The sequence below is a fragment of the Apodemus sylvaticus genome, chromosome 7 (genome assembly GCF_947179515.1).
Source record: "Apodemus sylvaticus chromosome 7, mApoSyl1.1, whole genome shotgun sequence".
NCBI lineage: Eukaryota > Metazoa > Chordata > Mammalia > Rodentia > Muridae > Apodemus > Apodemus sylvaticus.
The window spans coordinates 63,067,927-63,092,709 of record NC_067478.1 but is presented as its reverse complement, the minus strand read 5'-3'; the positions used below and the strand labels follow the sequence as shown (position 1 = coordinate 63,092,709).

General features: G+C 38.9%; 1 protein-coding gene and 1 non-coding gene across 10 annotated transcripts in view; one reads left to right on the top strand and one right to left on the bottom strand.

Annotated features, from left to right (window-relative positions):
• Csnk1g1 (casein kinase 1 gamma 1) overlaps positions 1-24,783 on the top strand; it is a 132,762-nt gene that overhangs the window by 18,272 nt on the left and 89,707 nt on the right. For 7 of the 9 annotated variants that reach the window (XM_052187980.1, XM_052187988.1, XM_052187987.1 and 4 more), the window contains one exon: positions 20,375-20,423. The exons of the other annotated variants lie outside the window; for them this stretch is intronic. The gene's annotated coding sequence lies outside the window, so the exon portion shown is untranslated. The remainder of the gene's footprint in view (positions 1-20,374; positions 20,424-24,783) is intronic. 9 annotated transcript variants of the gene reach the window in all.
• LOC127690387 (small nucleolar RNA SNORA17) lies at positions 22,394-22,524 on the bottom strand. Its single transcript, XR_007979101.1, has one exon. It is a non-coding gene; the product is annotated as a small nucleolar RNA SNORA17 (small nucleolar RNA).

Below are 24,783 nucleotides of genomic sequence, written 5' to 3'. Positions count from 1 at the left end.
TGTTACAGGGAAAGAAAGGAAAAGTTTCTGGTTGTATTCACTGTTAAAAATTGAAGCTGTCTTCAAGGTCGTCAGTTTAATGAGAGTGCACAAGTAGCAACTCCTTCAACTCTGTGTGGGTCAAAGGAGAGGTCTCTTACGTTATAGATATTTTCTGTCTAACTGATTTTATTTAATAAGCTTCACCTTTTCATATGCTACCTTGAAGCTGTTTTACAGAAGGAACAGGGAAAAGGGTAAAGAACTCTTGGTGGATAGGCCCACATCTCTGATTAGATTTGTTTTGTAGTCATTCTTATGTTACCAACAAAGAAATGAGGCGTGTATGTTCTGATGTTCCTACTTCTATGGATTTGCTGCCCATTGTTTTTCTATTCCAATCATTCTGTGAGTCAGCATTTTTCTCCTACCTTGATCTTGTGAAACCATTATTATTTCTCTCTGGGATATGTTGAAATAATAGTCATTTACTTGTTAGTGATTCCAGCCCACTTCCTCGTATTGGTACAATGTAATATTGGAATTACATTGGTTTAGGTCATAAAATATATTTGAGTAATTTTCGATAGACCATGAAGAGTGAGATGTATGTAGCTTTAAAATAAAACTGTCATATGATACACTTTACAATGATTGTTTCCTTCCTTCCTTCCTTCCTTCCTTCCTTTTGATTTTTAATTTTAATATTTATATTTTTTCAAGACAGGATTTCTCTGTGTAGCCCTGGCTGTCCTGGAACTCACTTTATAGACCAGGATGTTCTTGAACTCAGAAATCCACCTGCCTCTGAAGTACTGCAATAAAGGCCTGCACTATCCCTACCCAAATACAATGACTGTTTCTTAAGTTTTTTTAATATCAGTAATAATTTACACATATCCTGAAACAATCATAGGAGAGAGAATGTAATAAGGGTAGAGTTAAGTTGTATATTTGTATGAAAAATTGTTGCACAAATAATATAATAAAATAATGAAAAAATTAAAGGAAAATAAGGATTTCATTACTCTAATATAAATCATTTTTTCTGTTCTTCAGTTTGTCTATAAATGTATCAGATTTTATCTAATAATAAAATAAAATTTTTATTATGAGGGTAAGTTTATTATGAAGCCAATTTTTCTTTTCTCTCTCTCTCTCTCTCTCTCTCTCTCTCTCTCTCTCTCTCTCTCTCTCTCTCTCTCTCTGTGTGTTTTGTTTTGCTTTTTCTAGATGGAGTTTCTCTGAGTAGCCCTGGCTATCCTGGAACTCACTTTTTAGACCAGGCTGGCCTTGAACTCACAAAGATTTGCCTGCCTCTGTTTCCCAAATACTAGGATTAAAGGTGTACACCACCACCACCACCACCACCACCACCACCACCACCACCCAGGTATAAAGCCAGTTTTTCAAAATGGCATATTGAGAAGTTGAGGGATCTTAGAAAGGGATATACTAGAAATTAATGCTTCATGGTAGCTATTAGGTAAATTAGGAAACATCTTAGAAATGAAATTTAAAAATAATGAAAACAGAAAAGAATGAGAAGATGGGAGTGTAGATAGGGCATAATAATTATCAAGTTTCTGCCATAGTACCCTCTAACATTTATTATGTTAAGAAGAGGTACAGTTTATTTCCAGTCATATGGAAAATCCCTTACAATGATAATGATAAACTTCCTTCTTATTGGTATACTTCTGTAATCTGAGTATCTGGTCGGTGAAGGCAGGATGATTAAGTGTGAGGCCAACATTTTTGCTTGTTTTTTAAAAGGGGTCTGGAGCAATGGTTCAGTGGTTAAGAAATTTTCTGCTCTTGCAGAGGACTCATGTTCAGTTCCCAGTATCACATGTTGATTCACAATCATCTGTAACTCCAATGCCAGGGGATTTGACCCCCTCTTTCTGACCTCTGTAGGCACCAGACACACTCATAGCTTACATCCATACAGGTAAACTATCTTAGTTATGGTTTCCATTGCTGTAAAGAGACACCATGACCAAGGCAACTCTTATAAAGGACATTTAATTGGGGCTAGTGTAGTAGCTCTGAGCTTCAGTCCGTTATCATGGCGGGAAGCATGGCAGGGTCCAGGCAGACATGGTGCTGGAATAGTTGGAGTTCTATCTCTTCATCCAAAAGAAGCAGAAGACTGGCTCACTTGCAGCTTGGAGGAGGGTCTCAAAGCCTGCCTCCACAATAATACACTTCCTCCAAAAAAGCCATACCTCCCAGTAGTTTTACTCCCTATAGGCCAAGCATATGTAAACCACCACATAGATATAGCACAAATACACATTTAAAAAATACATTTCTAAAAGGTCAAGAGAATACTCAAATGACTATTAAAGCACCAAGCACCTGCTGCCTTACGGCATCTCCTGGTTCCACATGACTCTTACATTTTTAAGAGATGTGAGTGGGAGGCAGATGTGGAGGTGAATGCCTAGAAATAGAGAGGCTGAACTAGGAGGATTAGGACATCAGAGACAGTCTGGCTACTAAATGAGTTTGAAGTCAGCTGAGTAGCAAGCCTACTGTCTGGAGGGAGATAATGCATAGAACTCACAAGCAACAAAAAGGAGCTGTTATAATGTATTTAGAAAGACCAGAGATTGACCTGCCTAAAATTAAAACCATCCCCTAAGGTTCTAAGCTTGCTTCCAAAAATACAAGAAAAAAAATTGCCTAGCCATGAGAAATGGTCAAAGGACTTTTACTTTTCAACCTTAACTATGATTAGAGGGAGTTTGCCCTGAGCATTTGTAATTGGAAATGCTCCGATTAAGATTTAGGACACTAGCAGAGCAGTTGTGGCTCACGCCTTTAATTCCAGCACTCTGGGAGGCAGAGGCAGGCGGATTTCTGAGTTCGAGGCCAGCCTGGTATACAGAGTGAGTTCTAGGACAGCCAGGACTATACAGAGAAACCCTGTCTCGAAAAACAAACAAACAAAAATAAAAAAACCAACAACAAACAAAACAAAAAAAGATTTAGGACACAATTTGGTGTTGAAAAAATCCTAGACTAAGACTTGTTTCAAGTAAATAATCTTAGAATTGTTTCTAGGAAAAGAGAGAAGTAAATCCCAGTCCTTGCTGTAATAGGTCTATAGAGTGAGTTTATGGACAACCAGGTCTACACAGAGAAACCCTGTCTTGAAACAAAACAAAACAAAAGGAATATAGTTAGCATGTGCAAGGCCTTGGCTTTTGTACTCATCACCAAAAAGCAAACAAGCAAGCAAGCAAACAAATCAAAATATTGGGCATGTTTCTTGGGTATGCCCAATATTTTGTCAATATTCTATGGAGAGCTTAAAAGAATTTATTTTTCAGTTCTTAAGAGCAGTGATAATTAAGAGGAACAGGGCCATAGAAGCTGAGGACTTTTATCTGTTCTTTCTCCTAATGTAATATTAGCATACAAGGTCCTTTAATTAGATGTAATTCTAGTTCTCTGATGGCCTTGCCTAGTGACTCTTAACTTTGTAGTGTGCATCAGAATCCCTTCGAGAGTTTATCAGAGTTGTACTGTTAGGACTTTCCAATCGAACTCTTGCTCAGGATTCCAAAATGTTCATTTTAAACAAATTACCAGAAGATCTTCATGCTCTTGGCCACTAGACCATGGTTTGAGAATCTCTGTATTAGAGACTACACTCTCTTGGCCACATCTCTCTGTAATTGCTAATTCTTTTTGATGTTGTTGTTGTTGTTGTTTTTTCGAGACAGGGTTTCTCTGTGTAGCCCTGACTGTCTTGGAACTCACTTTGTAGACCAGGATGGCCTCAAACTCAGAAATCTGCCTGCCTCTGCCTCTGCCTCCCAAGTGCTAGGACTAAAGGCCTGCACCACCACCATCCGGCCATAGTTGCTAATTCTTTTCTCTGCAGTCTTCCCTCATCCATTTTTGAGACAGGGAAGGTCTCATTGTGTAGTCCCAGTTGGTCTAGAACTTGTTATATAGACCAAACAGGACTCAGACTTACAGATATCTGCCTGTATCTGCCTCGAGTGCCAGGATTAAAAATGTATATCACATCTTTATGTTTTGAAATTTAGTCTGCTGTGCTGCACTGGAAGAATTGGAACTCACTATGTAGATCAAATTGGCCTGAAATTTGTGTCCAAGTCTCCTGCCTCTGGCTCTCAAGTGTTGGGATTACAGTTCCAACTTTGAATTTTTTTCTTCTCTCTCTCTCTCTCTCTCTCTCTCTCTCTGTGTGTGTGTGTGTGTGTGTGTGTGTGTGTGTGTGTGTGTGTGTGTGTAAGAGACAGAGACAGACAGGGTCTTTCTTTGTAGAACTAGCTGTCCTGGAACTCACTGTATAGACCAGGCTGGCAGGAGCATAGAAGCGTGCAAGCAGACATGGTGCCAGAGGTGCTGAGAGTTCTACATTTTCATCTGGAGACCAATAGGAGAAGATTGTCTTCCAGGCAGCTAGGACCAGGGTCTTAAAGTACACGCCCACAGCAACACACTTTCTCCCACAAAGGCCATATATACTCCAACAAGGTCACACCTAATAGTTCCACTCCCTAGACCAAGCATATACAATCCACCACACTCCCCAAATACTCTGTGTCCTAATTATACCATGTATACCACGTAAGCCTTTAGGGTGGTTGCTATCTAAAAACATACATACAGAAAAGAGGTAGTAGATATTGGTGAGAATGTGAAGAATTTAGAAGTCTTTTTTAATTGTTTGGCTAACATATAAAGAAATGGGATTCACTATTAAAGCTTTATACACAGGTATCACTATACTTGGGTTTTATTCTTCAACTGCCCTCCCCTGTCTTTCCCCCTTTTCTGTACTGGTTCCACCCCACAAAAGCTCACCCCTTTTTTTTCATTGAATATATTACATTAGCCTCTTGTTCCCCTCTCTTATCCTGCCTGTAGATTTTTTTCTTTCATAGTCCCTTCTACTTTCATGTCCTGCATATACAGAATTTAAATCTAGAGCCCACATGTAAGGGGAAAAAAAGCCATTTATATCCTTTTGATTCTGACTTATTTCACTTACCATAAAAATCTCTAGTTCTATCCATTCTCTTGTAAATGTCAAAATGTTGGCTTCTGTTTACTGCTAAATAAAATCTTGTTGTATGTATATACATTTTCTTTATTCGTTTTTAGTTTGATAGACATCTAGTTTGGTTCTGTTTCTTAATTTACTGTGAATATTACAGCAGTGAGCACAAGAAAGTATCTCTGGATTATGTTTACTTAGAATCTTTTGAATATTTGCCCAGGATATGTGTAGCTAGATCATACAGTACTATATGGTAGGGTGTTTTTTTCATGTGATGATGGATGTTTTTGAGACAAATTTTCTTTTTTATTTATTTATTTTTGGTGCTTTGGATTTTTGGTTTTTCGAGACAGGGTTTCTCTGTGTAGCCCTAGCTATCCTGGAACTCACTCTGTAGACCAGGCTGGCCTCGAACTCAGAAATCCACCTGCCTCTGCCTCCCAGAGTGCTGGGATTACAGGCGTGTGCCACCACCGCCAGCTTTTTTTTTTTTTTAAGGATTTATTTATTATATGTAAGTACACTGTAGCTGTCTTCAGATACACCAGAAGAGGGTGTCAGATCTCATTACAGATGGTTGTGAGCCACCATGTGGTTGCTGGGAGTTGAACTCCGGACCTCTGGAAGAGCAGTCAGTGCTCTTAACTGCTGAAACATCTCTCCAGCCCCCAAGACAAATTTTCTATAGATTAAGTTGATCATAAAACTCACTGTGTAACTGAGGTTGACCTTGAACTCTTGAACTTTTGACTCTATTTCCAAATGCTGAGATTACAGGTATGCATCACCACACCTAGTATTTGTAGTTCTAGGGATATAGTCAGAGTTTTGTTTATCCATGTAACCACTTAGTCAACTAGCTGCATCCCTAGTATGGATGTTTTCTAGTTTGTTATATTCATACTCATCATATTGTTTGTATTTGTATTATTAATCATGATATGTAGCCAAGACTAATCTCAAACTGATGATCCTTCTGCCTTCCCAAATGCTGAGTTTTAAAAGAACAAAAACAAAAAGAAAAAATAGTATCATTTCGTTGTACCTTAAGCTCATGGTTTTGTTTTTTGCTTTTTTGTTTTAAGATTTATTTATTCATTTTATGTATTTGAGTGCTCTTTCTGCTTATATACCTAAGAGGTCATCAGATTCCATTATAGATGGTTGTGAGCCATTATGTGATTGCTGGGAATTGAACTCCACACACTGAGCCATCTCTCCAGCCACTGTTTTTTGCTGTTTTTTTGTTTTGTTTTGTTTTTGATTTGGCTGTCCAGGAATTCACTCTATAGATCAAGCTGGCCTCAGACTCACAGAGATTTGCCTGCCTCTGAGGGCTAAGATCAGAGGTTCCTGAAGCTCATGTTTAAGCAGTGTACATAATCTGAAAATATAAATTCCCTGATCTTATTATTATACTAAAACTTTGAATGTTTGTAGATAAGTGTAAATTGTGTCTTATTAGAAACTTTTACTTATTTACATTTTTTAGGTAGGATCTCAATGTATATAGCCCTGGATGTTTTGAAACTCATTATGTAAACCAGGCTAGCCTAGAATTCATAGAGATATAACTGTGTCTGCCTCTGTAGTGCTGGGATTAAAGACAGAGGCTACCACACCCAGCCAGAAATTATTTTTATTATATGCTTACTAATACAGTTATAAATTGATTAAATAGCTTTCAAAAAATTAAAGATAGGGCATATACTTAAAATCTGAGGCACTTTGAAATCTGAAGCAGGTGGATTGTGAGTTTAAGGCTGCTTAATGAGACCATGTCTCATAAAAAGAAAGAAAAATTAAGCATAGGGCTGGGAATGTAACTCGGTGATACATGCCTGCCTAGCATATGAGAAATCCTGAATTTGATCCTCAGTGCTAAACATAAATAGCAAAACATTAACATAAGCCTTAGAAATTTTTTTGTTGCTTTGTAAGCAATGTGTAAGTATTTATTGGAAGATAATGAACATTAAATACATCATAACCACATTGGCAATAAAGCCGTAAGCATAATTAATATGCTCAAATGCATTTTGTTTATATTTTTAATTTTATGTCTGTGACATTTTCCCCATCTCTTTGTCTTTTCCCATCTCTTTCTACTCAGTCTTTATTCTTATTTCTTTTTCTTTGCTGGCTCCTTTTCTTACCCCTTCTTTATGGTAAACTTTAAGCATCTAGATAGCTTCCACCAGATTGTCATGGGTGGACTACAGCTAATCATTCTTTGTAGCATTGAGAAATGAAATCATAAAAAGAAAGACCATATCATTTAATGACCATATCAAAGATATTTCTTAAGCTGAGCATGGTAGTGACACTGTAATTCCAGCTTCTTAGGAGATTGAAGTAGGAAGATCCCTTGAAAGCAGGAGTTTAGAACCAGCCTAAGAACATAGTGAGACTCCAGCTTCTTAAAAAAAAAAAATCCGTTTGCATTTATTTTGCACATATGTATGTATGTATGTATGGGTGTGGTCTGTAGCCCACATGTAGATTGGAACACTTGGCAACACATGGGAGTCCCGTCTCTTGTCCTGTGACTTCTGGGAATTGAACTCGGGGCATGTACATGTTCAAGACAGCTAAGTTTATTTACCTATGTGTGCATGTATAGGCTTGTAAACCTGGAGGTCAGAGGACAGTTTGTGGGAGTCAGGTCTTTCCATCCACCATGTGGGTTCCATGATTTGAATTCTCATTGTCAAGATTGGATCAACACGTTCTACTTGCTGAGTCTTCTTGCCAGCCACAGTGGTAAAGAATTTTTGTTCAGGATGAGGAAGGCCCTGGACTCCATCCTCAGCATTGAAAATAAAACAAATTTCAGGTACACATACAAGCTCACCTTTCCTTTTGCTGTCCTTGTCTTAACCACAGTAAAACTGCCAGATGCTCTTAATCCTAACACTGAGAAGGCAGGTAGGTGAATCTCTGTGTTTGAGGCCATCCTATTCTACATAGCAAGTGCTAGTGCAGCTAAGGGTAGCTAAAGACCCAGTCTCAAAAACTAAACTTAATTGAACCACAGTAAAACTAGCAAAATTGAGTTAAGCCGTTCTCTCTCTTTCCCATGGACAGCATTGACACCAGGACACATAGTGGGATGCTATAAGGAGGCTCCCTGGGATCCAGCACATGGGTGGTCATTTTCTAGCATTAGCCGTGTTCTGTCAGACAACTCAGTCTCTAAACTTCCTCTCATGTGTAATGTAAGAAAAATAGTACTTCTCATAGAATAATTCAGTCACATGTTGATTATTGTATAGTACCTGGTACTCAATAGGCACTCAATAGATACCTGGTACTCTGTAGCTGCCCGCAGCCACATGTAAACTGGGTTACCTGTTGAGAGAATTTTGGGGTTATAGGGAAGAGGGGCAAAAAGAACGTACGGCCAAGTCAATGTTCACTGATCAAAGCCGTAAACTTTAATGGCGCCAGACCTTTTAACAGTTCGGGCAAACCCTTCCCCCCAGACTCCAGGCTGAGTTCCGGTGGAAGTTGTCTAGCTTCTCTTGGAGGTCTTCGTCTTGACTGCTCCGGCAGCTGGGTGGGTCACCTGTTTAATTCAGGAATCCCTATACCTGGAGGAACAATGAACTTAACCTTTAGTACGAGCGCTCCACCCTAGGTGGAGCAGGATCCTGGCTAACTGGGAGAAGTTAACCTTGACCAAAGTCAAACTCTGACCAAGTGCAAGACTGCCCCAATATGGCTCTGTACATGTCCTCCCTTTTTTTATTAATTTGAACACGAGGAGGTAGAAAACAAGTGGATAAATATCCTTCATAAGAAGGCGGGCCTTAACCAGGAGGGGAAGCATTGACCGTAATTCCTCTTAAATATTGTATAACGTCTTTTTCAGAGGAGGGGTAATAGGCTCCCTTATTATTTTAAGGACAGCCTCTCGACGTTAACCCCTATGCAATTAGGTGTACTTCCTGGGGACTCAGAAGCAGAAATTCACCTCCCCATGCAGTGCTTTGCCTCGCACGTCTCGCTGGTACCCATGTTTGTTCAAAAACAAACACACATAGATCTGAGTTCTATGTGGCTCCCTCTTTGGAGATCCACTTGTGTAAGTTTTGAAGCCAGGGGGGTCTGCAAGTGTCTTTAACAGACATGTAATCTCTCCATCCAGGTGAGCCTGGGTGGAGACAGCCAGTCTGCTTAACAGACAAGGTCAAGAGTTAAAGGTGGAATAGGATTAACTTGTCCCAGAAGTATCCAATTCAGTTGTAAATTAACAACTTTAAGGACCCAAGGCTTGGCCTCTGAGATGGGAGAGGTAGCCTTGTGTATCAAGAGATATGCTGTTACTTCTCAGGAAAAGTGGAGACTATATGTTAAATTAACACAGCTGGCTGAAGATTGTTAGCCATCCTCAAAATTGGAATCTTCAATATTGGAATTATTTCTAGACCATTCTATGGTTGAGTCAGCTGAACACAATAAGGAGAAGAGTCATTTTAACTCTTCTTTAGATTAATTTTTCCTAAGCTAGCTTAACAGTCTCCATGTTCTGTCCCACAAAGTCTAAAAGCTTGAAGCTAGGCAATTTATCTAACCTGGGACATTTAACAATTGAGGTAAGTCAAGAACATATACCCAATATAGCTCTTATGTTACCATGGTCTGGGCATTCAGCAAGCACAGTCAGCATATCTTCTGCAGCATTCTGTGGAAAAAACAGAGGACATGCCTTCTCCCCCAATATTAAATCAGGATCATGGCATATGTTAGTAAGTGAATTCCTTCATTTCACCTAGACATCAATATGTCTAATTACAAGATGTCATATACATTTAGCAAGGAGTTTCTTGACATCCAAATTTTAAAATTTTTTTTAAAAACATGCAAGCATAATTTAAATTATATGCACAGGGACACAATTTCCCCTCTCTTCTTTCTTCCAAGAAGATATTGTTTTATTAATTTAAGTTGGAACACAAAGTATAAACCATAACATAGGCAATAACTATGTAATTATATAAAATATAGTTGCTTTTTCTGTTAGAGCAGTTGCAACTAGACAGCCTAAAAATGAATCATTAGTCACATGTACATATTTTTTTAATCTTTTAAATTAGAAATATGAATATCATTTATCTGTAATAACTAAGTCCTCTAGGATTAACACCATTACGTGGTAGAGGTAGAAATTGAGGACATCAAGAACAAATCTTTATAATTTGATGTGCACAAAATATAAAATTATTTCAAATACCTAAAGGACAGTCATTTAGGGAACATATCCTTTGTTCTTAGAAATTTGAATCACATTTGTATATACTGTAGAAATTAAGAATTAGCAGTATTAAAAATGGACCAATTTTAAGCAATTATAAACCATGAGCTATGTATATCTACTATTATTAAAAGCTTGACCTTTAACATCTTAAAAATAGCTGCTATAGCACCCAATTCAGGTATCTGTGTTGAAGCAGGGAGAAACTTAAAGGAATAAACATGTGATCTGATAGTACAAATTATCTTTTGGATAACAGTTATTAATTTTGCCTAAAAATGCTTGCCATGTAATAGACCAACCATTAATAATAAATTTGATTGTTGCTTGAAGCAAGGAACAAACGTTTCCTACCTTGAAAACAGAGGTTTAAGACCTTCTGTGGCAAGCTTAAAATGAGGTAAATAAGATAAAGCCAATTAATATATCCTAACAACTTTTGAAAGCCATTTACCTAAAAATTCTAAAAGTCTATAGGAGCAAGGGCCTGTAACAAACATTCTATGAACATTATACACTGAAAATTTTAAGATCTTAACTTCTAGTATTGAAAGAGACAAAACACATTTTTTTTTTTATCTGCCCTAGGATCTACCTTTAGTCCTTGGCAAGGACTAGACCTGAGCCTTTTAACTAAGACAGGATTAAACAAAAGAAACCTGTAATTTCATGGTCAAAGGAACCTACTTGATATCAAATACATTTCTACAGAGATATCCTTTTTAATCTTGGAGGGTTAAATTTTGCTCCTACCATTGTAGCCTATAAACTTGTGGAAAAGTGGCAATGGGCCTCTAAAACCCATAGCTGTATCACTCTCAAAATTATCTTAATTACAAAATGTTAACAATTACGAGCCTGCAAACTGAAAACTGTAGCCAATGACACACTGATTTTTATTGTAACTCAATGTTTTCTTGCAATATTAGAGCACAATTGTAATTTTGGAAGCAAATCTCAATTTTAAACAATCTATTTTCTTTAAAATTAATGGCAAACACATATTTACAGCACAAGGTTTGTATGCCAGTTCTTATGTTCAAGTGTATAACAGTGTAACTTATTAAAGAGACAATATTTTAAATCTTAATCTTCATTAAGTCTAATCTCCAGGCCAAGATTCACATGAAACACCATGCCAATTTAGGAGCGTCCCAAAGGCCTGTATTTCCTGGATTGCGTCATGCCACGTGGTGTTCAAAATGGCGACTACCCTAAACTACCAGCCTTAATCGTCATGCCACGTGTTTGTTTAAAAATGGCGACTACCCTAAACTACCAGCTTTCACCTAACATTTGTTAATAGCATTATACCTTTTAAATCATGTCCAGTGACTTAAGCCAATACTCTATAGTCAAGTCATGCAAAATATACCTTTAAATCCAATTATAAACAAGAACAAGGCATGAGTGGCGTTAGGCCACGTGTAGTTAGTTAAGATAGCTCTAACACTGAATCACCAGTTTTAAACTAACCTTTTCTTAATAACACTATACCTTTTACATAATAACCAATTAATTTATAACTCTTTAGTCAAGAAATGTAAAGCCTTATATCATTAAAACCAATTAGAAACAAGTATAAAGCGACTACATGAATTTCACAAGCCAAACCAAGGTCTTCCCAAATCTCGAGGTTTCTGGGCTTTTAAGAGCGGCTTTTTCCCCAGCCATGTTTGCCTCTTGAGTGAGCTGCGCTGTCGCGGCGTGGCTTTGAATCAATCCCCACACAAACTGTGGCTAGCTCAAGAGGTTACCAGCAGATGTAATCTTTACCAATTTTTTCTTTTTAACATGAAACAGTCATTCACACAAAGACACAGAGAGGACATAAACATACACATAGACAGTCGGTGCACCGGGACAAACACGGAAAGATACACAGAAAGTTAAGCGTGCTTGTTAAGCATGCATCCATTTTCCTCTTTAAACAGCTCTTAGAAGCTGTGGACATATGCCTATTTTTAAAAACCCCTTTCTTTTCGCCGAAATCAGCTCTTACGAGCTTTGGGCAAATGCCTACCAAATTCCTTCCCCATATTTCCCTATCTTATCAACCCAAGCAGTCCCTGTGCTGGGTCCACACAGTATGCTTGAAAAACTGTATCCCTTCCTGCACTCACAACAATAGACACGAATTCACTAGCGCTAGTTTTGACCTCTATGTTGCTTACCGTGCGGATACCATTAATTTTCACCTTTTCTGCGAAGCTTCGCTGGATAGGGCTACCTCAGGAAATTCTCTCGTGCCAGGTCGCCCCACGTTGGGCGCCAAATATGTAGCTGCCCGCAGCCACATGTAAACCGGGTTACCTGTTGAGAGAATTTTGGGGTTATAGGGAAGAGGGGCGAAAAGAACGTACGGCCAAGTCAATGTTCACTGATCAAAGCCGTAAACTTTAATGGCGCCAGACCTTTTAACAGTTCGGGCAAACCCTTCCCCCCAGACTCCAGGCTGAGTTCCGGTGGAAGTTGTCTAGCTTCTCTTGGAGGTCTTCGTCTTGACTGCTCCGGCAGCTGGGTGGGTCACCTGTTTAATTCAGGAATCCCTATACCTGGAGGAACAATGAACTTAACCTTTAGTACGAGCGCTCCACCCTAGGTGGAGCAGGATCCTGGCTAACTGGGAGAAGTTAACCTTGACCAAAGTCAAACTCTGACCAAGTGCAAGACTGCCCCAATATGGCTCTGTACAGTACTCAAAAGGTAAAAATTAATTTTATAAACTCTAAAAACTGAGAGATGTAGATTAAATCCTAAGGTTTATAGTAGGATTTAATAAGTATAGTAGTTATAATTAGGTAGCTTTCAAACCTGTTATTTAAAGTATCTGTGGGTTTGGAGGCTGGGCCTTAATGGTAGTGTGCTTCCATCTCTAGAGCTGCCCAGAAACAAAATCAACAATAACAAAACAACTATATAACATGTAAGTAGTTATGGATCCAATTCTCTATAATCTTAGTTTGTTATAGAAATTAAATTTACTTCTTACAGTGCTGGGGCTGTAGAGTCTTTCTTGCATAAGTCACTAAGTGCGAGAATAGTGAGGCGTTAATTTCTTGAAAGAATTTTCATGGAATTTCATCTGGGGAATTCCAATGGAATAATTGTTGCATAGTCAGCAATAAATCTTAAGGAATAGTTGAAGAAATTGGGTGAGGATCATTTGTAATTTTAGATCACAGGAGTACGTGGTCTTAGGTCAACCGTGCACTTCTCTTGGAAGTTTTGATGATCAGTAATGTGTAAGTAAGGCTGTTGGGGCAGCCTGAGAGATGCTGTGTGCAATCTGTCAGGTGCCTCTTTCCTACTGCTGTTCAGCTTTAGGATCTGAAGCATCTCGGTTTCCTTACCTGTGACAAGAGATAAGGTATGATGGTGGATGATGGTGGATTGAAGAGGATTTAATAAGTATGCTTTAAGCATTTAAGTGTAATGACAGATAAGGACCAATATGTATGTGTGTTTATATAAAAATACATATTTCACTGATTTTTTTTTTTGAGGTAAGGTCTTATGAAACCTAGGCTGGCCTCAAACCTCACTAATGTAGCTAAGGATAACTGACTTTTACCTCCTGTTTCTTTTGCCTCCACTTCCAAGTGCTAAGATTACATGTTTGTACCACTGCTAGCTTTCATTTTGAATTTTTGAGATAAGATATTACTATGTAGCCCACAAATTCACCATCGTCCTCATTCCTGCAGAGATTATAGTCATATACCATGCCTAAGAGATTTTTAGATATTGCCATTCTAAAATGTAATAGATTTTTTGTAATTTTGTAAAATTGTGGGGTTTTTTTTATATCCTATGATGCGAATACAGAGAATGAAATTTGAGAAAAGGCAAACTTTGTCGTTGTTGGGGTTTTGTTTGTTTTTATTTTTGATTTTAAATAGGATGTCACTATGATGTCCTGGCAGATTTGGAACAAACTCACTGTGTAGACCAGGCTGGCCTTGAACTCACAGAGATCCACCTGCCTCAGCCTCCCATGTGCTGGGATCAAAGGCATGTGCCACAATGCTCAAGTGTGCAGGCTTTGCTTTAAGTAATCTAAACAAAATCTATCCCTTTTTCACTTTCTTATAAACTATAACTTTTTTTTAAAAGATTTATTTATTTATTTATTTATTTATTTATTTATTTATTTATTTATTATGTGTAAGTACACTGTAGCTGTCTTCAGACACCCCAGAAGAGGGCATCATATCACATTACGATGGTTGTGAGCCACCATGTGATTTCTGGGATTTGAACTCAGGACCTTTGGAAGAATATTCGGTACTCTTAACCGCTGAGCCATCTCTCCAGCCCAACTATAACATTTTTAAAAAATGAAATAATGGCAGTTTATAGGAAAAAAGAAATTAAATATAACTTTATTCTAAGCAGGCAGGTAAAATTACATATATTTAAATATGTATTTAAATGTAGTCAGTGATTAATACTTATTTGAGATGATCAGATGTTAAATAAAAAGTAGTAGGGATATTAAACTTAGTTGTAGCTTTTGAAGAGTTGTACTTCAAGTAACTAGCAGGTACCACAAGATAAAACAGTGAAGGTGTCAAAACAGTTACATTGCTGCAAGTTTTATCTTGAAACAACTGACTTTAACAACTTGTTTTGAATATCTTTTACACGTGAAAACCTTAAAAGGGTATGACTACTAATGCCTCTAATTCCCCACAAGTAGGAAGTAGAGGCATGACAATCAAAAATTCAAGGCTGTATTTGGATACATAGTTTTAGACTAGCCAGCCAGCCTGGGCTATAAATCTTTCTATAAAGGGGTCAGGGAGAGGTATGAACAAACAAACAGCTTATCTTGGACTTTTGGGAGGAAAAAATTGAAAGGACTTCCTGACTAGTTTGTACATACAATAAGAGAAAAGCATATGGCAAGATTCATATTACATTAAGCTTCTGTACTGCATCAAAGATTTTTAAAATGTAGAATAGGGATTTCAGAAGACAATATATTTACTCAAGATTTTGGGTATAAAAAGTAAGGTAAAATGGTACATAAGGACAAATTAGAGTGTAGCCTGAACCCCTGGAAGACTTGTTTCTCTCTTGGGTTGTCGACAGATTTATGGAAAATTCAGAAAAAGACTTCAGACATTGCGTTCAAGGTCATTGTAACAACTCTTCTCCTTGGTTCCAGCATCTGTAGCTTGCTTAAGCAAAATCTAGTGATGTGGTTGTTTTATGATTTTAAGACTTTTTTATTATTACCTCTGTTTTGAGATATCACACAGTGTAGCCCAGGCTAGTCTTGAACTTTCTCTTGTTTCCCCAATTGAGTTTATAGATGTGTGTCACCATGTCCCACTAGAGTGTTAGATCCAAGAACTTTCAGCTGAAAATTGCAGTGCTGGTGTCCTTGGCCTGCCTTGCCTAATGCAGTATCAGAAGCTAGTGTGTTCATACCTGAACTATGTGACAGTTTTGTGATACAGCTTTTTCCCTTTATGTTACAGAATCATGTGTTACAGGTATACAAATGTTTCCATTGTCTCAATGTGAGATAAATTTATTTCTGCTTGCTTCCTTAGTATAAGACATTAAATTATTCTTGGCTTGGTTTTAAATTTGGTTTAAAATTGAGAAATGGGAAATTTTCTTTCCATTTTTCCCCCACTCCCCTTTTCTCTTTTTTTGTTTTTTTGAGACAAGATTCTGTGTGCAGGCCCACCTGTCCTGGAACTCATTCTATAGACCAATCTAGCCTCAAACTCAAAGAAGTCCACCTGCCTCTGCCTCCTAAGTGCTGGAATTAAAGACCACTACCTGACAGGAATTTTTCTTTGAATAAGAAATAAATATTAAATTTAAAGGGTTAACAGTACTTTAAATCATACTTTTCTGAATTTGTCCATCAAAAACATTATAATTTAGGTGATCAAGGTACTTCTGAGCAAGAAGTGGTAGCATGGACTGTAGTCTAGCCTTTGGATGGATCTAGGTCATCTTTGGCTACATAATACGTTCCAGACCAGTCTGGGCTATATGGGATGTTGCTTAGTTGTTTTGTTTTTTTAATCAAATAAGGACAAGACTTTTTATTTTTTATTTTTTTAAAGATTTATTTATTATATTAAGTACACTGTAGCTGTCTTCAGATACTCCAGAAGAGGGAGTCAGATCTCATTATGGATGGTTGTGAGCACCATATGGTTGCTGGGATTTGAACTCAGGACCTTGGGAAGAGCAATCAGTTAGCTCTTAACCACTGAGCCATTGCTCCAGCCCTGACATTTTTTATTTTAAAGAAGATAAGTTTTGTACGTCTCATCCTTGGTGATTTCTTTCCTTTCCTTTCCTTTCCTTTCCTCTTTCCTCTTTCCTCTTTCCTCTTTCCTCTTTCCTTTCCCTTTTCCTTTTCCTTTCTTCCTGTGTTTCCAGACTGGCCTCAAGTTCTCTGCCTCAACCTCCTGAGTGCTATTATTATTAAAGGCATGCACTGATGCCACCAGGCTGGTTTTGGCTTTTATTTTTGGGCAGTGATGGGACATGCCTTTAATCCCAGCACTTGGGAGGCAAAGGCAGGCAGATCTCATGAGTTTAAGACTAGTCTAACCTAGGCTACAGAGGGATTTCCAGGACCACCCAGGGCTACACAGAGAAATTCTGTCCCCAAAACAAGCAAAAAGAAAGCTTATAAGTTACTTTTTGTGTGTGTTTATGTGTAAATGCATCCATGTTTGTATGGGTGTTTTTACCTACATATATATGGGGGCCAGGAAAGGCAGGCTTATAGTCTTGGTGTTTTTACAGCACAGCAGAAGCCTATAGTTTCAAAAGCTGCTCAACTAGTTTTGCAAAAGAAAAGAAAGATGGTATATTTTTTTCTAATGTATTTTTTTATTTAATTAGTTCAAAGATGTTGTGTTTTATAAAAAGATAAGGAGAGAAGGAATATGTTTGGTGGGTATGTAGTCAGGTGTGGGTGAAGGAGGTGCCTCTGTGGGCCCAGGCTGAGGCATCCCTTCCCTCGGAGGGACCAGCCACAGGATAGCATAGTAGAGAAAAGAGTTTATTCAGGGCATGAGGAGGAGAGTTGAGGGAGTCGAGACAGAGAAAGGCAGAGAGAGTAGAGGAATAGAGACTAGCCATGAGCATATGGGTAGAATGGGAAGAGAAGGGGATATTGAGAGGGAGCAAGAGAGAGAGCAGGGGGCAAGCATCCCGTTATAGTGAGTCAGGCCTACCTGGCTGTTAGTAGGTAACTGTGGGGCAGAGCCTAGACAACATGCCAACAAAAGATATCTATAATTTGATACAATCAAATATGACAAAATTTTATGGTTTCACAGAACAGTTGAACCTGAATGCATCTGTATTTATGCAAAATAAATAGTTCTTCAGGAAAGATGATGTTAAAAATACAGGTTATGCCTGCCTCCCTCTCACATCCCTTCTTCCTTTCTCCCTTTCTTCTGTCCTTTCTTTTCCTTTCCTTTCCTTTCCTTTTTCCTTTCCTTTTTCCTTTCCTTTTTCCTTTCCCTTTTCCTTTCCCTTTTCCTTTCCTTTTTCCTTTCCCTTTTCCTTTCCCTTTTCCTTTCCTTTTTCTTTTCCGTTTTTCCTTTCCTTTTTCCTTTCCTTTTTCCTTTCCTTTTTCCTTTCCTTTTTCCTTTCCTTTTTCCTTTCCTTTCCTTTTTCCTTTCCTTTTTTCCTTTCCTTTCCTTTTTCCTTTCCTTTCCTTTTTCCTTTCCTTTCCTTTTTCCTTTCCTTTCCTTTTTCCTTTCCTTTCCTTTCCTTTTGAGGCAGGGTCTGGCTGTCCTGGAACTACTTAACGTATGTATACCAGGCTGGCTTGACCTTACCTGATTAATAACTCTTTCCTAAAATAATGGATTAACTAATAATAACTCTAAAGTAAAACTACCAAAGAAAATCTCATTGGAGTGTAAAAGTCAGATTACAGCTCCAACTTTATGCCACAAGTTTCAAGATGTCTTTATGTTACAGTAGAATTAAGGAAGAAAATGGATTGCAATTATTCTTTCCAAGAGTTCTGTACACTGTTGTCAGGATCTTATGCAATTTGATAAGCCCTACACTAATGTATCAAAGAAGAATATTTTGTACTTGTTTAAGTTGTGTTGCAGCCATAACAACAGATTTATCATGGAAAATAATTATTTATTAATATTAACTTACAGTTCTGGGTTTTGACATAACATGCCATTATGTAGCTGGTTGTCCTGAAACTTGCAATGCAGACCAGGCTGCCCTCAGATTCCCTGATGTGCAAGCACTGGGATCAAGACTATGTACTCCCATGTGCAGCTGTAAATTAGCTCAGAGAGGTAGAGAGAGCACTCAGCTGACCTTCCAGCTCTACCTATCCCAGAATGAAAAAGTCCTGTCTCCTCCACATCTAAATACCCTTCAACTCAATGTTTCTCCCTTCTGCTTCCTTATGTTTACTCCCTGTCAACTGGTTGCTTGCTGGGCTCTTGACCCATTGTTGACTTTATTGACCTATCATTGACTTTATTTAGCTCTTGGGATAAAGGTGTATGTTAAGATTGAGCCATACCACAACTACTTGTTTACAATAAATAGAAAACTCTTCAATAAAAGGTGTCTGCTAGGACTGGTTTTTCCAGTTCACAATTTGGGGTTCACAATGTAACCAAATATCTTGCAACAAGGTCCAAAAGCAAGTGAGCAGGTGTTCAGTGCTTAAGAGTACTTGTTGCTCTTCTAGAAGAGACCTGAGTTTGTTTTTCAGTGCTCACTCACATGGTGCTGAAAAACTCGCAAACACTTTTTAAAGCCAAGAACACTAACATCAAATCTTTTCCCAGTGTAAGCTCAAGATGAGTAAAGCAACTAGGAAAGCTGATGAGACTGTTTATTTAACCAGTTAAATAATCTCAATAACTGGGTATGGTGGTATACACCTGTATTCTCAGTACTCTGGAGGCTGAGGCAGGAGGATTGCTGTGAGTTTGAGACCATCCTGCATGACACAGTAAGTCTTTGTCTAAAAATGGATAAAGCAGCAATGTGTGGTAACCCACACCTTTAATCTTGACACTTGGGAGGCAGAGGCAGATCTCTCTGAGTCTACAGAGGCCAGCTTGGTCTACAAATAGAGTTCTAAAACAGCCAAGGATACATAGGCTATTCTGCACACCCTTACCCCCACACCCAAAAAAAAGAAGAGAAGAAAAAAAAAAGTGTTGAGTGCTGGGATGTAATTTAGTAGTACAGTGCCATATTGGCATGCACAAAAGTTCTTGGTTCAGTGTTCTCTTCCAGGGTCTTTAGAAAACAAATTTGTAGGGCTGATAAGATGGCTCAGCAAATAAAAGTACCCAATCCTGGCAACCTCAGTTCAATACCCAAAAGCAATATAAAGGTAAAAGGAGAGAACCAGCTTCATGAAGTTGTTCTGTGACCTTCACACATACAGGCTATGGGATGATATCCCACATACATACATCATGTATACATATGTAATAATAATAAATTTCAAAAGCTTCAATAAAAGCCATTTGCACTAATTGTGAACTAAGGTATAGTATACTTGAAATTTACATTCGAAACTTATCTCTGTAGTAGGGATACCATTTATTATTTGTTGCTTTGGGGGGGGAGGAACAATTTGGGGACTCATGAAACCTAAGCTGAACTTTGAACTCGCTCTCATGAGGATAACTGAACTTCTGATCTTCCTACCACTATGTACCAAGTGCTGGGACTACAGATGTCTTCCACCACACCCACTCTATTCAATTTGTGGAGCTGAGCCCAGGGTCTCATATATGCTAGAAAAACATTCTCCCTATTGAGCAACTACACCCTCTATTGTGTTTATGTACATGGATCATATAGTATGTGAAATATTTCTCAGCAAATCAGTTTCTTAAAGCTAGAAATATGATCTCATAAAGAAATTTTGCTAAAAGGAGTCTATTTTAAGTATACTACTCAAATAATGGTGCATGCTGAATGTGCGAAACATAGGCAACTAAGTTGTTCAAGGGAGGCAAGAGTAGGTTGTCCAACAAGAACTTGGTGAATGTGTTTTAAAGACACTCTATATGTATTTGTTTTTGTTGTTTCAGGAGGACAGGTGTGAGGCCAGTACACCTTTGACTCCATGGGGCTTAATTGGTGAGTAAGTGAGTGGGAAGAGTCCTTTGTTAGTGTAGCAGAAGGAAGAGAAAACTCGTTTGGAATCTTCTAGATTGAACTTTCTAATACAGTAATTACCATATATTTTCTGTTCCCAGTGTCCTCTATAAAAAGCAATAATTACTCTTTCAGAAAGCAGGCATATTAAGGTTGAACCTACTCAAGAGGTTTATACAGTACCTAGAGCCAATCATTTAAAAAAAAAAAAAATCTAAATACCTCTTACAGATTGATATCCCTTCAAGTACAAACGTCATTCCCCTGTTTAAATGGCCTCTTATTGCTTTCAGTGACCTTTAAAAAATATTGAATAATGGACTCCTGCTAACTCTTCACCATGGTGATTATGATGCCCTATCTTATTTATTGGTCTCCCTTTACCAAAAGCCTTTCCTCTGTAGACTGATAGTGCCTGTATCTGGATACTCTGTCTCTAGCTATAGATGAGGCTCCTATCCTTCATGACACTATTAAAAATGGTAATTTAGTGGGACTGAATAGAAAAGCCTTAGCATCCTCTTTCTGACCCCTAGACCAGCACCTTGTGCTGGAGCTCAGACCCATGACTTTATGTATGCTAGCCAGGCCCTCTGTCACTGAGCTGTAGTAGATATAGCATCTATCTGAAAATCATCCTTTAGTCTTAAATTCATTATTTCAGCAACACTTGTTTATTTACACCATGATCCCAATGTTTGTTGTTCTTTTATTTGTGTGATCATTTGTGCTGTTTTTTATTCTTTTTTTCTTTTTAGCCTTTTATTGATTGCTTGTGAATTTCACATCATGTACCCCAATCCCACTCATCTACCCCTCCCCTTCTACCCACCCTTCACCTTTGCAATCTCTCCCCCAGCAGAAAAAAAGCTCACTGTGGAAGCTGCAGTGTGTCACAGTGTGTCCCACAGTATACCCTTTTGTCCACACTTCTTTGCTAGTAAATCTTTGGCAATGATTCATTGGTCTGGTATGAAGTTTCTGTCTTCTGCTATAATACTGGAACCTCACTGGGACTCCTCTTGAATATTCTGTTGTTGCCCTGTGTCATGGAGATCCTGTAGTGTAGCATCTGTAGGACTGGCCCCTTCAAGTGTACTCCAGCAGCTCATGGATGGGATAGATGTTTGGGATGGCTCTGTCTCTCGTGCCCTCAGGTCCAGCTCACCAGCAACCCTCTCAACCAGAGTAGTAGCCAGCTCTACTAGTACTCTTCAGGTGAGGTGTAAGGCCTGCTCTCCAGAGTGTTGGAGCAGGGCCAGCTCTCTTGTTCTCATGACCTCAGGGCCAGGTCTCCCACCTACTGCAGGTGGTAAGGGGTGAGGAGGATGGTATCATTCCCTCAGCCACACCACACTACACATGAAACGGGAAGTAGGACTGGCTCACCAGCAGCTCCTGCAATGTGTGGGGCCTGCCTTCCTGAGTTCTGCATCTGCTTCTTGGGGTCAGGTTGGCTTCTTGCTCAATGCCCTCAAGGCCAGCTCTCCCACTGTGCCCAGGTGGAGAGGTGGGATCAGTTCTGCCCAGCTTTTAGATATCAGCATGTCAAGACAACAACCCAGGCCTGGGACATGTGCTTGGCCTTTGGTGGTTAACATACCCCTGCTGCTGCTACTGCTGCTGCAGCTGCAAGGTCACAGACCCAGATGTGGCCCATGGTAGCAACAGAGGTCCCAGGTGGCATACCTGACTATGCACATCAGGTTGTTCCTCACTATGCCCGAGTCTCCAGGTCTGCCTCTCTTCATTGTGCCCACATCTTCCTGTCTCTTTAATTTCTCCATCACTTACTAGTTCCTCTTCGTTGGGCCCTGGGTCTCTGAGTGTCTGGGGTCATCTCAGGAGTGCTATTCCCTGCTCATCTGTTATGTCACTAAACAGGGTCTGCCCCACCAGGCCTGTGTGACAACAAACTGGTGCTTATCTCAGGTTCACTTTTTTTTTTAGGGAGTGTTAGGCTACTATCATTCAGATGTTCCTAGATCAGAACACTGAGTGTAGGCATAGTCTCTCTCCTGTCTGCCACCTACTGATTTATATTTGACATAGCATCTACACCTGCAATGCCTCTAAGGGCCCCTTCTCTATTCTAAACTCTAAAACCAGAACAACTATAAATGTTAAGTTCACTGTTACACTAACATCGACTATCCCAGTTTTAGGTACATAGAAGGCACTTTGTAAATATTTGTTAGTTAATTTAATTGAATAGGACTGGAGAGATGACTCAGCATTAAAGAGCACAAACTGCTTTTTCAGAGGACCTGAGTTTAGTTCCCAGAAATAAGTAAGGCAGCCCATAACTACCTATAACTTCACCTCCAGGTGATCTGACAGCCTTTTTGGTCTCCATAGACAACTGAATGTGCATGGGCAAACTCCCTCCCTCCCTCCCTCCCTCCTTCTCTGTCTCCCCGGCCTTCCTTTCTTTCCTTTTTTGTTTTTCTTTTTTGGTTTTTTGGATTTGGTTTTTTTGAGACAGGGTTTCTGTATAGCCCTGGATGTCCTGGAACTCACTCTGTAGAACAGGCTGGCCTCGAACTCAGAAATCCGCCTGCCTCTGCCTCCTAAAGTGCTGGGATTACAGGTGTGTGTCACCACCGCCCAGCCCTTTTTTGTTTTTCAAGACAGGGTTTTTCCTTGTATCCCTGGCTGTCCCAGGGTGGCCTCAGACTCACAGATATCCACCTGCTGTGGCTCCTGAGTGCTGGGAATAGAGGTATGACATATATGCTTTTGTTTGTTTGTTTTTGGTTCTTTTTTTTTTTCTTTTCTTTTTTTTTTTTTTTTTGAGACAGGGTTTCTCTGTGTAGCCCTGGCTGTCCTGGAACTCACTCTGTAGACCAGGCTGGCCTCAAACTCAGAAAGCCTCCTGCCTCTGCCTCCCAAGTGCTGGGATTAAAGGTATGTGCCACCACCACCCAGGAAGGTGTGGCATATTTTCTTACACAAAATTTAAAAAATATAGCCGGGCGGTGGTGGCGCACGCCTGTAATCCCAGCATTCTGGGAGGCAGAGGCGGGCAGATTTCTGAGTTCCAGGACAGCCAGGGCTATACAGAGAAACCCTGTCTCAAAAAAACCAAATCCAAAAAACCAAAAAAAACGAACAAACAAAACAAAATTTAAAAAATATTTTTTAAACAAAAAAAGAGAATGCTTTGTTTACGTATAAGTACTTACTTTCTTTTTGGTGTTTAGAAACACCAAATTCCTTGAATAAGTGCTGTTCTTTTGTAGACATCCCATGAGAAAAAGGAATGGATATTTGTGCACTTTTTTTTCTAAGAACAGTTCTTCAGCTGGGGATGGTGTCCTAACTCTTGTAATGCCAGCCTGGGTTATATAGGTCTAGGTCAGCTTGAGTTATACTGAGAGATTGTTACTAAAATCAGAACAATACAAACAAATAAGGATAATGTCCAGTATTTTGAAAAAAATGAAACCACTCAAAGAGGTGCATGGCAGATAGTGATGAATGTCTGTGCTCAGAACTCTGGGAGCTGAGGATTATAGGAGGATTACAAGTTTGAAGCCAGCCTGGGCTACTGTAAGATTCTTGTCTCAAAATAACCCACCCAAAATAATTAAGGAGCTTCCAAAGGATAATAACCAGGAACAATTATTAGATAGGAAAAAAATCAGGAGGAAATAACAGCAGAGTGTAAAGGAAAAGATAAAAGCCACTGTACCTGGAGATGAGGGTGAGATAGGCTTCCTAGCATGTGGGACCTAGGATTTAAATTCCAGTAATCCAAAAAATCAAAAAAGATAAGGGCTATAAAGTATATTTGGTTTAGCTTCAAATATATGTGTCTTAACTATGACAAAAGAAAGATTTAGTTGGTTTGAGGAGATGAAATTTAAGGCTCGAAATAAAAACAGAACATTTAATGTATTTGTGTAACTCTTGGGGTGGGGATGGTAGATAGGAAATGATGACCAGGACATGGGTATTACATCATGTCACTGTGGTGGAAAGGTTCCAAGGATAGGGGGAAGGTAGTTATGTGAGAGGGTAAATTGCCTCAGACTCTTTGTTGAGATGAGAAGGTGAATAGTTTTATAGATCTGTTTTCCTAGTAAAAAATTGGGGAAATTTCATCTTACAATTTTAAAAAGTTGTCTTTATCTCTGTGTGATGTACATCTGTGTGGGGCATGTGTGAATGTATGTTTCCATGTATTCCCATGTATCAGGAGGCCTGAGTCCAGTATCACAAATCTCCCTTGATTGCTGTCCTCCATATTCATATACAAGCACATTAAGCCTGTTCAAAAACGTTTTTATTAAAACAAAACAAACTCGTCTTAGTCAGGCCTGTGAACACAACTCAGTGT